This window comes from Tasmannia lanceolata, unplaced genomic scaffold, assembly GCF_043159265.1.
Source record: "Tasmannia lanceolata isolate RefF3 unplaced genomic scaffold, GAP_Taslan_0.1 ptg000013l, whole genome shotgun sequence".
In the NCBI taxonomy this organism is placed as follows: Eukaryota; Viridiplantae; Streptophyta; class Magnoliopsida; order Canellales; family Winteraceae; genus Tasmannia; species Tasmannia lanceolata.
In genome coordinates this window covers 40,943,588-40,960,120 of record NW_027518690.1, presented here as the reverse complement: position 1 = coordinate 40,960,120, position 16,533 = coordinate 40,943,588, and positions in this window count along the sequence as shown.

The following is a 16,533-nucleotide window of genomic DNA, read 5'->3' as shown; positions in this document are numbered from 1 at the left end:
GTATTACAGTAAAAGGAGAACATGCAACAACTGTAAAAATAGACTGAACTTATGTGACATATAGTGTTGGCTGTAAAGAAAAGGACTGAACTTGTATAACTGGTAATGTAAAGTGTGAAGAGTAAAGTGAATTCGTACAACTTGAAGTGTAACAGGTGAAGTGAACAAATGACTTTGGTACAGTGAATATCAATTTATCTTTTGAGGCCCACAATGGAGATCTTGAAATTAACCATAAAAGAAGGAAAAGGGTCTAAGCCCTTGTCCACACAGCACCCTAAAAAAAATCAGCGTCAATATGAAACTCAAATTGGGAGTGGGGCTATGTCTCTATCTCTTCTAAACACTTACAATAAATACCATGAATGACATAGAGTACATGGAATTCTTGTAAAGCAGCCATCATTAATCTCAAGGAAGTGAGAAGGTCAACAAAACATCTTCTACTTATTTCAACGACCCCTCATAATCAAAGTATCAACTCAAACCTTGACAAGTTCTAAAAGGTGAGCTAATGTACTGACATAATGCACTGAAAGAAGGATAAGAAAGTATGAATGACCAAAGAAAACTTAACATGAAAAATTTATGGTACAAATATCTTATCATTATGCCATCAATTTGTACAGGTTCACGTTAACAGGGACAATAACTTTGCTTTTACACATGCTATACAGTACAGATTTCATAATCTAACTGGATCGGTACTACCCTTTCTAATACATATATTGGCCCTAATTTAATTCTGAAACAACTCAGAACTAATGCATTTTTCCTTTAGCACAATTTATAATGGTAAAAAAAAATTACATTATTCAGAATAATGAACAGACCGAAACTGTGCCATTGCATCTTGAATGAAGTTAAAGCATACATAGATCTTTTGGATTTACAAAAACTGAGGAGAATTTCCAAGATAATTATTCAATTACATGCAATTTCTTTCTTGATATCATAGCATCATTTTTTTTTTAACTATAATATTAATGAAAACAAGAGATCAAGTGAATTGCTCAACACAGAAAATAGCTTCTTATTATCAATGAAAATTTCTATAACTCCAAGAAAAACAAAAAAACAAAAAAATTTCATTCCAATGAGTTAAATAAAATAAATTGTAGTCACAGATATACTGAAATTAGAGGTAAAAATACAAAGATCTAGACTTTTTTTTAAAAAAAATTGAAAGATACAGTTTAAAAGTTCAAGCTAAAATTTATACAATGAAAAGACAACAGATCTGATAATGCGATTGCAGAAAAATAAAATATGTTCGATGTAAAGAATGAGAGGAAGGAATTTAAGCTTAGATCTGCAAAAGAGACGAATCTAACAAGTAAAAGCTAAGAAAATAAGAGATTTTTTTTTTTTAAGACTTGAAGCAACAAAATATAGCAAATCAAATGCTAGAATGAGAAACAAGGAAAAGATCAAAAGAAATGAGGCAGAAGAAAGAAAAAAATAAAATAAAATGAACTTGCCGGTTGGAGATCTGTCGGAGAAGATGATCGGAGAAAATCATATCTACTTCTCTTCTCTAAAATCCTCTCTTTCTCTCGCTCTTTCTCTCTTCTCGCTCAGATCTAAACTCAAAATTAACAGATCTATTACAAAAAATAACTCCGATCAAAGGCCTTATGATAGCTGAAGGTTTAAAGCTTTAGGATCTAAAGCTTAAAAGGCTGGTCTAAAGAAAGAGAGTAACAGATCTAGGATTTTTAAGCTTCAAATTAAGGTCTGAATGAGGTTAGGGTTCGAAACTAGGATTTAAAAATTTCTAGGGCTTGCAATAGAGAGGAGAAGAATTTAATGAAGAAAGAAAAACGAAATCGTAGCTGGCCGGGGTTTGGCCGGAACTTGAATGGAGAAGGTGATCGGAAGCAAAAAGAAGAAGAAAATCTCTCGCTCTCTCTCTCTCTCTGCGAAAATATTTCTCTCCCTCTCCCTCTTTTTTTTTTTTCGGCTTTTTTTCGTATATATAGAAAAGAAAAGGGGGTTGATAATGGCACTACTGCTTGATGGGCGCACGAATGCGCGACCCCATCTGGATAAATCACCCCCACACTTTGATAACTGTACAAACTCCACTTGTCTTTTCCAAATTTTTTTGTCGGATTTTTCTGAAACTCTGCCGGGGCATTTCTGAGGTTTTAAGGCTTCTAAAAATGTATTCATGGGCATTTAGGGGCTTGATTTGACTTGGATTTTTCCTAAAATACAAGGATTTTAGGGGAAAATGAAAATTTAGTGGGCCACCCTTCATTGCACTATACACGCTCTCTTAGCCCGATTGCTGGGCAAACGAGTCTCGATCTCGATGAAATTCTGCAAGGGGTTAGAAGAGACCCTAATCCAGCCTAGGGCGAAGTTTGGGACCCTAATGCTGAGATTCGGATAGATTTGGCACGAGCCAGGAAGGTTTAGGGCTTAGTCAAAATGGGGTGTCTACAGTATATGAGGCCCGTGAAGAGCGAATGATAAAATATCTGCAAAGGGTCCGTGTCCTGGCCGGCAAGTTCGGAAGTTTTGAGGTCATCAGAGTCCCCCGGACTGAAAATACAAAGGCTGATGTGCTCTCAAAGCTAGCGGCATCAGGCTACACCGCTCTCAAAGAAATCCGTATGGAGTTCCTAAAGACCTCCAGTATTGATGACCAGCCCGTCGTAGTAATGCAGATCGACGACGAGCCGTGCTGGATGGACGAGATCATCAGATATCTGCGCAGCGGAGAGCTCCCCGGGGAGAAAAAAGAGGCCCGTAAAGTCGTACAGCGGGCAGCAAGGTTTTCATTTGACGGCAAGACTCTGTACAAGAGATCTTACACCCTCCCGTACTTGAAGTGTCTCCGGCCAACCGATGCCCTGTATGCCCTGCGAGAGACCCATGAAGGGATTTGCAGAGAACATCTTGGGGGCAAGGCCCTTGCCATCAAAGTCCTTCTAAGAGGCCTGTACTGGCCTACATTGAGACAAGATGCACTGAGCCTTGTGAAGAAGTGCGAGAAGTGTCAGAAATTTTCTCCCGCCGTTCACCAGCCTGCCGTGCCAATGGCTCCGATCATCAGCCCTCTCCCTTTTGCTATCTGGGGGAATGGACATCTTAGGTCCTTTTTCGCCGGCCTCCGGAGGCCGCGAGTTCGTCGTTGTCGCCATCGACTACTTTACTAAGTGGGTAGAAGCTGAACCTCTGGCCAAGATCACCGAGCAGAACGTCCAGATCTTTTTCTAGAAATCAGTGGTGTGCAGATTCGGGATACCCCGGGTCCTCATAACGGACAATGGCAAACAGTTCGATTCGAGGAACTTCAGAAAGTTTTGTGCAGATCTGAAGATTGAGCAAAGGTTCACTTCCGTGGCACACCCTCAGACGAATGGGCAGACCGAAGTGACGAACAGGACTCTGCTGCAGGGGATAAAGAAGATACTGGATGATAAGGCCGGACGCTGGGCTGACGAGCTGTACTATGTGCTCTGGGCGTATCGGACTACCCCACGCACTGCAACGGGTGAGTCGCCTTTCAATCTCTCCTTCGGAACAGAGGCTGTGATCCCGGTTGACATCGGCATTCCTTCCCCAAGAATTGTTCACTTCAATGAACAGCTTAATGGGGGCGGGCTCCGTGTCAACCTCGACTTGCTTGAAGAAGTCCGTGAGGAGTCACAGATCAGGGCCGCAGCGTATAAACAAAAGGTGTCTAGATACCATGACACGAAGATCCGACCAAGGGAGTTCCGCACAGGCGACCTAGTTTTGAGGAAAGCGGCCGTTTCCCAGCCAAGAAGGGTGGGCAAACTCTCCCCGACTTGGGAAGGGCCGTACCGAGTCAAAGAGGTCATCCGTCCAGAAAGCTACCGCCTAGATACACTTGACGAGCAGCTGCTGCCACACGCCTGGAATTCCAGAAATCTTCGAATATACTATCAATAGTCTTTTCCTTTGCCTTTGAATCTCTGTAATTAAATTTCAAAGAGAAATAAAGTGGAGTTGTCTCTGAACTGTGTCCCCCACTTTTGAGTCACTAGTATATGCCAGCTCCCCCCTAAAAAGACTCTAAGTGTTTACAGACTTAGCTCTCATTCTAAGTGTTTGCAGACTTAGAGAACAGCAGTGGAGCACTCCGGCGCGTCCAATTTGGTGTGGAGATCAGTTCCGACCACATGGACCCGCCCTAGTGGAAACCTCCTCAAAGACCTGCCCGGCCTGGCCGTCCATAGCCGAGGCCGGACAGGATATGGCGCAATCACTAAACGCCAAAACATCTGCCCGGCCTAGCCGTCCATAGCCTTAGCCGGACAGGATATGGCGCAATCGCTAGGCGCCAAAAAGACTCTAAGTGTTTGCAGACTTAGCTCTCATTCTAAGTGTTTGCAGACTTAGAGAACAGCAGTGGAGCACTCCGGCGCGTCCAATTTGGTGTGGAGATCAGTTCCGACCACATGGACCCGCCCTAGTGGAAACCTCCTCAAAGACCTGCCCGGCCTGGCCGTCCATAGCCGAAGCCGGACAGGATATGGCGCAATCGCTAAACGCCAAAACACCTGCCCGGCCTAGCCGTCCATAGCCTTAGCCGGACAGGATATGGCGCAATCGTTAGGCGCCAAAAAGACTCTAAGTGTTTGCAGACTTAGCTCTCATTCTAAGTGTTTGCAGACTTAGAGAACAGCAGTGGAGCACTCCGGCGCGTCCAATTTGGTGTGGAGATCATTTCCGACCACATGGACCCGCCCTAGTGGAAACCTCCTCAAAGACCTGCCCGGGCTGGCCGTCCATAGCCGAAGGCGGACAGGATATGGCGCAATCGCTAAACGCCAAAACACCTGCCCGGCCTAGCCGTCCACAGCCTTAGCCGGACAGGATATGGCGCAATCGCTAGGCGCCAAAAAGACTCTAAGTGTTTACAGACTTAGCTCTCATTCTAAGTGTTTGCAGACTTAGAGAACAGCAGTGGAGCACTCTGGCGCGTCCAATTTGGTGTGGAGATCATTTCCGACCACATGAACCCGCCCTAGTGGAAACCTCCTCAAAGACCTGCCCGGCCTGGCCGTCCATAGCCGAAGCCAGACAGGATATGGCGCAATCACTAAACGCCAAAACACCTGCCCGGCCTAGCCGTCCACAGCCTTAGCCGGAGAGGATATGGCGCAATCGCTAGGCGCCAAAAAGACTCTAAGTGTTTGCAGACTTAGCTCTCATTCTAAGTGTTTGCAGACTTAGAGAACAGCAGTGGAGCACTCCGGCGCGTCCAATTTGGTGTGGAGATCAGTTCCGACCACATGGACCCGCCCTAGTGGAAACCTCCTCAAAGACCTGCCCGGCCTAGCCGTCCACAGCCTTGGCCGGACAGGATATGGCGCAATCGCTAGACGTCAAAAAGACTCTAAGTGTTTGCAAACTCGGAGACAGAAGTGGGTCATTCCGGCAAATGACATCCGGTTAACCACTCCGGCTCGGCAGAGAGATGAGAAAGAAGCACAGACGTCATAAATACAAAAAACAAGACAGCCGTACAGACAGTTAGACAAAATTGAATTTGTATTCGTATCACAAAAGTGCTCTTTTCGCCGAGCTGGCTTACAAAGATTGAGCCTCGCGGGCCATTACAAAAATTTACAAAAATTAAGGATAGGAGATCTGCCCGGCCACTCAGGCCTCCCCGTCGGCCGCCTCGTCGGTGACTGCCTCTACAGTAAGGGCTGCAGCCTGGCCGGCCTCGGCGGTTGGAGGGGTGACCTCGGAAGCCAGAGCGACTTCCTGTTCTACCTCGTTGGGTTGGGAGGAGTCCAGTTCACCTTTTTCCTCCTCGTCCTCTTCATCCTCTGGAGGTGCATACGGGACGTCCAGTCCGTCCAGAGAGATTTCGGGGTAAGCCTTCTTAACCTGTTCAGAGCAGAGAAGGAACCCCGCCTTATAGGCTTGGAGGCCCAGGTTGAAGAACTGTGTGTCCTTCCTCTCTTCGGCCTCCCGCACTGCCACTTTCACGGCCGCCTCGATAGCCGCCTTCTCCCTCTGGTCGGCTCTCTCCCTCGCAGTTAGGAGATCCTGCACGGCTTGGTTCTTGACCCTCTGCACCTCGTCCTTCAGGCTGTTGCATTCGGCCTCTTTGACCTGGAAAGCTTCACTAAGCCCGTCCTTGTCTTTTTGGAGCTGGCCCTTCTCGGACTCTATCTCTGTGAGCGTCTCAGAGAAGAGATAACTCTTCTTCGCCATATCTCTAGAGTACACCTGGAGCTGATAGAGGGCGGAGGCAATCGCCTCTGCACAGGTCTCCGGCGCCTCTTTCTCGGCCTCCCGAAGGTCGCGCGGGAGGACGCCCTGATACATCAATTCTGTGGCCACCCGGCTATCCCCGAGGCCGGTGTCCGTTTTCTGCACCGCCTAGTTTGGGCGGAAGACATTGTCGCCTCTCGCCGCTGTGGCGGCGGGGATGCCCAGGACTGGCCCGCTTTGTTGGGGCTCTGCAACCCGTGCAGACCCGGAGCTCTGCCCGGTGAGACTTGGCCGGCTCGGCTTAACTGCAAGCTTGTGTGTCGCCCGGCTGCTTTTGAGAGGGTTAGCCAGTGCGACCATCGCCGGAGTTGACTCCGGCACCTTCCTTTTCTTGCCCTTAGGTTGGGGCTGCTCATGCGTTGGGGACGCTTGGGAGCTCTGCCTGATTCTGTCCATCATGGACATCTGCTTCACCATTTCTGCACGTGAAAACAGAACAGAGTTAGAACTATAAAAAAAAAACAGAAAAGAAGAAAAGAAATGAATAGTTCAAAAAATAAGAGCTGGCCTAAAAATGTTTACGTACGTGCCGGCGTCGCACGGCTGATACCGAGCTCCACCAGGACGGCCTCCTCGGAGAATTCCGAGCAGTTTATTTGACCGCGCTTCAGCTCTTCTTTGATCAAAACGAAGGTCATGTAGTCGTAGCCTTTAAGGACTGGCTTTCGACTAAGGCTCTTGGTGTCCGGCGTTCTCCATTCCAACGAGAACGGCCAGTGGGAGCCCTGCTCGGTGTCCCTAGCATAGAAAAACCTGTTCTTCCATGTGTGAATGGAAGTAGGTATGCCAGTGATCATTTTCACCTCGGGCCGTTGGCTGATGTAGATCCAACCACCGTCCTTGTGCCTCTTCAGATGCGCACACATCCTGAAGACGGGCAGGGTGGGGTTCCTACGGACCCAAACTCCCAAAAGGTGCAGGAAGCAGACCAGCGTCCTCCAAGAGTTCGGCACGACCTGTGTAACCGCCAGCCCGTAATAATTCAGCACGTCAACAAAAAATGGATGTAAGGGAAGCCTGAGCCAGGCCCGTAAGGCTTCTTCGTATAGGCAGAGATCTGCACTATCGTTGCTGGCCCGGTCCCCTTCAACGGCCGCCCTCAAAAGGTACCGATCAGGGATAAAGTATTTGTCCTTGACGGCCTGAAGTTTGCCCGGCCCCAGATGATTCACCTCGTACAGGGCCCCGACGATGTACTATGGGTTGGCCTCCATCCGCGCCTCCGCTATCACCTCCACGGGTGCGCGCGGCAAGCGAGGAACTTCAACGTGTTCTTCGTCGTCACTGGTTTCTACCCGGTGCGGTCCGTCCCCACGGACCGGGATTGTGTCTAAGTCCACAATCTCTTCCTCTCCGCTCTCCTCGTCTACTACGATTATTACCTCCTCGTCCTCAACACCAGCCTCCGCAGGAGAGCCCGGCCTCGTCCTCTCCGACGCCTCGGACCCAGTACTACTACTAGTCGAACCGGACTCCTTTGAGCCGGAGTCCGACTCGGAACTGGTGCTAGACTGTGGACCCCGATCCGAGAGAGGGGCGGCGGTGGACGTGCCCCCACGCGCTAAGTCTCTGGATCATCCACGTGAATGGAGAGCTCTACCAAGGAACTCTCGAAAGAAGAATGCCCCTCACAGCATGAGTGGCGATAAAAAGGTGAGATACCTCTCGATTGAGGGACTAGCCCAGATTCGAGGCGTACCTTAAACAAAGAAGAGTCGCCATCCAAGGAAAAAAGCAAATGGGCCCTGGATCCCATACTATGCTCTGTTGCAACGGATAACCAGAGATATAAAATAAGGTTCGTGCCTGGTTACGAATTCGAAAGGTCTAAAGAGCACCTCATCCGCCCAAGTGCAAACACCTGGTCTCTTATGCCATTTACTTAATAATTTTGAAGAGTTTTGGGCGAAAATCATATGAAATGGGAACACAAATCTCCGAGAAGACGTCTATTTAATCATGCATGTCTCGGAGGAATAATAAACACACATAAAAGAAATAAAAGTGTCACCTGAGAATAACTAGGTTATGAATGTCAAACCTAAATTGGTGTCTAAGTTCTGGTGTGCAAACACATGCATGCTACAGCTAAAAGCATAGGATCTGTACATGAAAATAAGAAAACGCATCAAAACACACAACACAATTCAATTCTAAACATGACTGGACAAAATGAGTCCTAACTCTAATACGACCTAACCCGGACCAAGATGGCCGTCCATCCCAGCTGCTCTACGTATCCCGGCCTAGGGAAGAATCGGAGTCAACGTAGTTCGATGACCTATTCTAAACTACTATGCTTAACCATCTAAAACTGCTATCCTAGACTCGATCCACTAGACTCGACTGATTTTTAAAACTTTTTTGTACGATCACTTAAGTTCATGTGAATTGTAATTTTTAGGACTCTCTATATGCCCTAACTAATGCAAGTTGATTAGCCTTAAGCTAATGCAGGTGGGCCCTACATCCTATGTGTAACTAGGCTGTGCAACCTAAGGAAAACTATGGGCTGACTATATGGTTCCTAGTCTAGCCATCGGTTCGACTAAATGTCTAACCGATCGACTTGAGGCCTCCTAACTCTAGGGACACTCACACGACAGGACACACCATATCAACAAATCAGGACAGACTCCTAACTCTAAAACACCCTAAACAAACTAGGACAGATTCCTAACTCTAGGGGAAGATCTTTTTGAAAAAAAGTTTGAATATTTTTGTATTTTTTGAATGTTTGAAATGTTTATTTTTAAAGGTTTGGCTGGACTTGGGATGTGGATCCCAAGCTGCACTACGTACCTCGTGGAAGAGGATCAAGCCAACGTAGTTCGGAAACAGAATTCCCTAACTACTCTGAAAGACTCAAAATTTTTGAGATTTTTTTTGGTTTTTCAGATGTTTTTGATATTTTGGTTGTTTTATAGTGTTTTTTGAGTTTTTGACACAAGAGAATTGAATCCTATCATCATAAGGGGAAGACAGACTCCGGATATCCCGCAAAGGTTGGACAGCATCCTATGCTTTGCGGGGGAAAAGAACAGAAACACAGCTCTGCAAGGGTTGGACAGCATCCTATACCTTGCAAGAGTGGATAGAAAAAACACATGATTTGATAAGAGGTAGAATAGAATCCTAACCCCTATGATGATAGGACTGACTCCCTAGACTAAGGACGGATTCCTATGCTAGTGAACTGTCAACTAAGATAAAACTCACAAATAGTAAGGAAAAAGAGACCTTGTGCATATTTGACAAAGGTAAAAACACCCAGCTGGGCCGGACAGCTACCTAGCCCTGGGGTGCAACAAATGTGCGACCCAATACCCATAAGGGTAGGGGTATGATGCCAAGCCGAGTAGGGTGTTCTCCCAAAACCAAAAGACGCACCAAAGAGGAGGTTTAGCAAGAAAATGAGACTGGGTAAGTCTCTTAGACACAGAGGTAGGATAGAGAAAAATGCTAACAAGGAAAAAGAGACCTTGTGCATATTTGACAAAGGTAAAACACCCAGCCGGGCCGGACAGCTACCTAGCCCTAGGCTGCAACAAATGTGCAACCCAATACCCATAAGGGTAGGGGTATGATGCCAAGCCGAGTAAGGTGTTCTCTCAAAACCAGAAGACGCACAAAGAGGAGGTTTAGCAAGAAAATGAGATCGGATAAGTCTCTTAGACATAGAGGTAGGATAAAGAAAAATGCTAGTAAGACTGGGCAAGTCTCCTAGGCACAGAGATGATATAGAGAAAAATGCTAGAAAGACTGGGCAAGTCTCCTAGGATGGGCTTGGGCTATCACCTTCATCGCCCTTGCAACGAGAGGGAATTCTAGTATCTAAAGAATTTTAACAGAAATCTATAAGACTGTGTTAGTCTATCAAAGAGAGAAGAAAAGGCTACCAGATAATCGTAAATTTCATTCTAAAAATAAATCAAGTGCTAAGCAAAGAAGAATTTTCAATAAAAAGAATATACAATCTAAAAGCAATCATAAAATGATAAATAACATTAATTAGTCCAGACCCAGCCGCTGGATAGCCTAATAAAGTAAAAGAAAGCAATATCAAACACTTCTATGCTCAACCACAAACACCACCCCAATATGGGGATGAAATCAGATGATGCTAAAGTAATCATCTGATATCATAATACACATGATAATATTTCTAATCCCGCCTTGAGATCAGACAGTACTCATGTCGATAATATCGAATAGAGTAGTCATCTGATCTCCTTCTTCCTATTAAACAATTCATTTAAATAAAAGAGAGACAAGTATAATAAGCTTTGAGATAATCTCACCTGAACAATCCATTTATCTTCAGAATCTAACTCAAAACTTAAAAACTTTTATCAAATCATATAAGCATTACAACATTTCATTCATTGCAACCCACTCTGGACATTCTAACCCTGTACAAACAGTTCTTATCATATAAACAAAATACTTAGGTTTAAAATATACAACATACAAAATAAAAAAATAAAACACTCATTTGATTTTGACTATGACAATATAAAAAAAAATTCTTTTTGCAAACATAAAAAAAAAATACTCTCCTAATCTAATGAAATCACTTCCTTTTGCATTGAAAAACCACAAGGGTAAAAGAATCTATAAATCTATGGATTTCCAACTACTTTTATAACTTATTTAAAAATCTAATTTTCCATTATTGGTGACTGAATTGGCTACCAAGAGTATAAATTTCAACACATGCTTTAATAATGGAACACGAGGACATATCAGTTGTAGCCACCACCATCAAGATAAAACTGTATTGATTACAAAGAGTGGGCAGGCTATTTTCAAAGCATAATAAAATAGACAAGTGCAATGTTATTATAACTTCCTTAAGAAAGTCACTGTATAAGATAAAAGAAGACTAATTGTTCGGTCCTTTTGCAAGTGATGCCAGGCTTGGTCTCTTTTCTACTTGAGGTAAGGGCTGTTAATATTAAAAAGGGCGAAAATACCAAAGGGGCAAAAGAGTTGTACATATCAAAATAGTGATGGCTGCAAATATCAAAGATGAGATGGTGGCCATATCAAATTGGGTGGGAAAGCGGCTATCATAGCAATAAAATAAAATTAGCATTTTAAAGAATCAACATCATCTTTCTGTTCAGTTTCTATCTTGCATGTTAGTCTAAAATCCTAACATGGACATATTTTAATACTAGCATTCTCTTCTAATTTCATGAACTGACTTAATGGGCTGATCCGAAACAGGATTTGACTCATGGGCTAAATCATAAACTGACGTAATGCAAACAGGGAGCATAACCAATGAACTAAATCACAAATGAATGAATTAATTCTATTACATATAAAGCATGTACTGAACTTAACAAGTGAAAGAGCTAACCCCATGTCACAACATATGGATTTGACTATAACTAAATGGACAGACTTTGATCCATATTTAATTTTAAGAGCTAGGGAAAAACCAATAATTATTTTTTTACTAAATATAACTCCCTTGAAACCCAAGCCTTGTGTGAAAAGTTCCACGCATTAGCATGACTACCCGAAGAAAACATTATTTCACACTTTAAATACTGAGCATATGCATTGAAAGTACATAACATAAATACAAAGAAATAATAAGCTTAGAAATGCCAGGCCTTTATAAGCCCAAAATCATAATAGGGAAAAGACTATTAGCTAAATTTATATGATTATTGATATGATCATACTACTGTTATACGTAAGAGATTATTTTATTCACAGTTTTGGTGCAAATTAACTTCCTTGTTTAACAACTTATTATTTAAATACAAAATAACTAATACAAACTACTTCTTGATATTTTAAGATTTTCTTAACATATAATCCTCTAGAAATTCTGAACTTCATATTTCAAATCAAAGAATTTTCGAGGATTAACGAGAATCATCATTCAAGCTATCACCGAATTGAATTTCAAATCATCAAGGAAAAAATTACGTGATCGAAGAAATAAGAAAACACTCCCCTTTTCTTTCTTTTTTTTTTAATCAAAACAAAGAATAAAATTTTCAACAAACAAAATTATAACATATAATCAATCAACAGAATTCAAAATCATAAACATTCTATGTATCCTTCTTCTATTCCTCTTTCTAAAATAACACTAGAAAATAATAGATAGTTTAATAAGATTATTTCAGAAATTGAAATGATATTAGACACTAAAATACCTGGATTGATCTTCCTTTTCTTCTTCGGCAGATCCGAACTATCAATGTGGAATCTCAAGGCTTAATTTCGGATCCTTGCAAAGCTGATGAAAAGAACAATTTGAAGCATAATCCACGCTGTCGCAAAGGAATTCTACCGGAGCCTTGCGGAGTTCGACCGGAGAAGGTGAAGAATGGCCAAATCTATACTCTCTCTCTTAGATCCTCTCTTTTTCTTAAAATGCTCTTCTTCTTTTGGATCACAAATGAACAGATCTACAAACAGATGAGCTAAAACGGAATGGATCTAAAGCTTCATGGCTCAGAAACTATAGATCTAAGGTTTTAAGAGATGTAGAAGAAGCAGATCTCTCTCTCGAACTCTGATTTGAGGAAATTATACTTGAAATACGAAGATGTTTACCAAATGTGACGATTTTCCAAGTAAAACTCCAGATCTGAGACTTGAAAATGAGGATCTGAGGCTTAGAGAGATGGATCTAGAGTTTTACACTTTGATCGGAGCTCTTGCGAGGTCACCGGAATGATTGACCGGAGAAGAAACCCTTGTCTCTCTCTCTCCGGTTTGAAAGAATGAGAGTCTCTCTCTGATTTTTGTAAAAATGAGATTTCTTTGCTTGGATCTATATAAGAAATGGCCGGAAAAAGTGATCGGAGGATGACCGGAGATGGATCGGAGCTGAAGGATCAGAGATGTAGGGAAATTCCGGTGATCGAACAAATGACAAGCATCGGCCGGAGCTCCGGCAAGGACAATGAAACGGTTGATCGGAGAAGAAAGTTGCCGGATCTCTCTTTGTAACTGTGCAGATCGGAGAAGGATCGAGTTGCGGATCTCGGATCTGCAGAGGTAGCCGGAAGGGATTGGTTGGAGAAGATGCCGGAGAAGATGGAAGCCGCCGGAATCCGATCGGATTCTTGCCGGAGAAAAGGAAAACCCGGATCTCTCTCTCTCTCTCTCTCTCTCTCTCTCTCTCTCTCTCTCTCTCTTCTTCTCTCTCTGCGAATTTTCTCCTCCTCCTCAACAGTGATTCTGAATTTTTGTATATATAGAAAATATATCTGTTGATAATGGCACTACTACTTGATGGGCGCACGAATGCGCGACCCCATCTAGCTAAATCACCCCCGCCCACTTGATAACTGCACTAACTCCACTTGTCTTTTCCGAAAATTTTCGTCGGATTTTTCTGAGATTTTGCAGGGGCTTTTTTGAAGTCTTGAGGCTTCTAAATATGTGTTCATGGGCATTTGAAGCATTAGGTTGACCTAGATTTTCATTAAAAAGCAAGGATTTTGGGATAAAAATCAAAACCTAGTGGGCCACCCCTTGATTGCACTACATATACTCTCTCAGCCCGTTTGCTGGGCAAACGCGCTCGGCTCTTCCTGAAACTTTGCAAGGGCTTAGCTGGGACCCTAAGCTAGCTTGGGGTGAAATTTGGGGTTCTATCTCATTTATTTGATGAGGCTTTGCTCAAACATGAAGGGATTAGGGTACGGTCAAAATGGGGTGTCTACATAGACATTAAAAGGGAATAAAAGAAAAGCTAAAAGAAATTACCGAACTGAGGTGCTGACCGAAGATCTCCGGGCTCACTGATCCGAGGCGGGCAGAAATTTGACTAGCCGAGCAGTAGAGAAGGAGAGGAGAATGTGAAAAGTAAAAAATGAAGAGTAAAAACTCCGGTATATATAGGCTTGGAAGAGCGGGAAAAATCCCGCCCTTTTCCCACCAGCCGGAGTGCGCCACGTCACCTACCGCATTAAATGTGCCGCTCGCATTAAATGCGCCGCTCCGCATTAAATGCGAGGTACAAGTTCCAAAGCGCAAAGTGATGACGCCCGAAGACAAAATATCTGTCCGACCTGGCCGTCCAACGCCTTAACCGAAGCCGGACAGGATATGGCGCAATCGCTACGCGACAAAAGACCTGCTCGGCCTAGCCGCCCAGAAGGCTTAGCCGGACAGGATATGACGCGTTCGCTAGAAGACAAAATATCTGTCCGGCCTGGCCGTCCAACGCCTTAGCCGAAGCCGGACAGGATATGGCGCAATCGCTACGCGACAAAAGACCTGCCCGGCCTAGCCACCCAGAAGGCTTAGCCAGACAGGATATGACGCGTTCGCTAGAAGACAAAATATCTGTCCGGCCTGGCCGTCCAACGCCTTAACCGAAGCCGGACAGGATATGGCGCAATCGCTACGCGACAAAAGACCTGCCCGGCCTAGCCGCCCAGAAGGCTTAGCCGGACAGGATATGACGCGTTCGCTAGAAGACAAAATATCTGTCCGGCCTGGCCGTCCAACGCCTTAACCGAAGCCGGACAGGATATGGCGCAATCGCTACGCGACAAAAGACCTGCCCGGCCTAGCCGCCCAGAAGGCTTAGCCGGACAGGATATGACGCGTTCGCTAGAAGACAAAATATCTGTCCGGCCTGGCCGTCCAACGCCTTAACCGAAGCCGGACAGGATATGGCGCAATCGCTACGCGACAAAAGACCTGCCCGGCCTAGCCGCCCAGAAGGCTTAGCCGGACAGGATATGACGCGTTCGCTAGAAGAAAAAATATCTGTCCGGCCTGGCCGTCCAACGCCTTAGCCGAAGCCGGACAGGATATGGCGCAATCGCTACGCGACAAAGACCTGCCCGGCATAGCCGCCCAGAAGGCTTAGCCGGACAGGATATGATGCGTTCGCTAGAAGACAAAATATATGTCCGGCCTAGCCGTCCAACGCCTTAACCGAAGCCGGACAGGATATGGCGCAATCGCTACGCGACAAAACACCTGCCCGGCCTAGCCGCCCAGAAGGCTTAGGCGGACAGGATATGACCGTTCACTAGGCGACAGAGGACCTGTCCGGCCTAGGCACCCCGTCCAGGAGATCTGCTCAGCCACGACGCCCAGGAGGTTTGGCCGGACAGATTTCTGGTTCAAATTTCGACCGGACTGGATTGCACAAGGGCTCCTGCCCGGCCGTGCTCCTTCAGGCCAAGTCTTAAGGCCGGACCAGGCCGCCCAGAGGCCCCTGGCCACCGCGGTTTTTTCTGGCCCCTGTCTGAGGCCGGCCTCAGCTGCCCAGAGGCCTCAAGGCCGGCTAGATGCTGCTTTAACCCTCTTTTTGCTTCCCCTAGCCGCTGTCACGACTCGGAGAACCAGGGGGCAACTGATGGGGTCCGGACTCAGCACTGATGGGTCCGAACTCAGTACTGATGAGGTCCGAACTCAGCAACCAATTTGCTGTTGGCACGTGACCCTCACAGGGACCGTTGCAAAGCCAACACATGTCCCTGCTAGGTGTGACACCTGGACCAATCAGGGACTTCCACCTACCCTTCTTAGGTATGAGACCTGGTCCATACAGAGGCCACCACCTGTCCTGGACAGGTGGCTCAGAACTACCACCTGTCCTAGACAGGTGGCTCAGAATCACTATAAATAGCCTTCACTTGTGCTAAGGTGAAGGATCTGAAAATCAAAACCCTAAGCTTTTTGCTCTGACATTGCTTTGCACTCCTGCTCATACTGACTTGAGTGTCGAAGCGCCCGTCCGGAGCACCACTCCGGGTTGGTCCTCTGACCCTTTCTCTTCTTGTCTGTGCCCTTGTGCAGCGCAGGACTCCCCTAGCCTTTCAGGTGTGACTTGCCAGATCAGCCCTTCCGGCCCTACCATAACCTGTTACCAATTTTAGACCTAACAGTGTCCAAGCACGAAGTCCAATTTAGGACTTCACGCCCTTGATATTTGATCCAACAACAACAGCTCATTTTTTAAGAGGATCTTGTTAGGGTCAAATATCACGCCTACACTAGACTTCAGCAACATATAATTACTCTCTTCTTAAAATGGCATAACTTGTAGGCTTCAAAATGTGTGTGTATCGCAGGCACCAGTCTTCATTATGTATGAGTTCTTCAGGGGCAGTTTTACTTTTAGCCATAACTGTATATTTTAATCCCTCAAATTCCAGATATTGTTGTAGTTTGATTGGACCAAGGCCAACACTAAAACACCATCTAAACTAAGTTATCACCTCAATGGCAGTTTAGTCATTTCAAGGGGCGCTCGTAGAGTCCAAA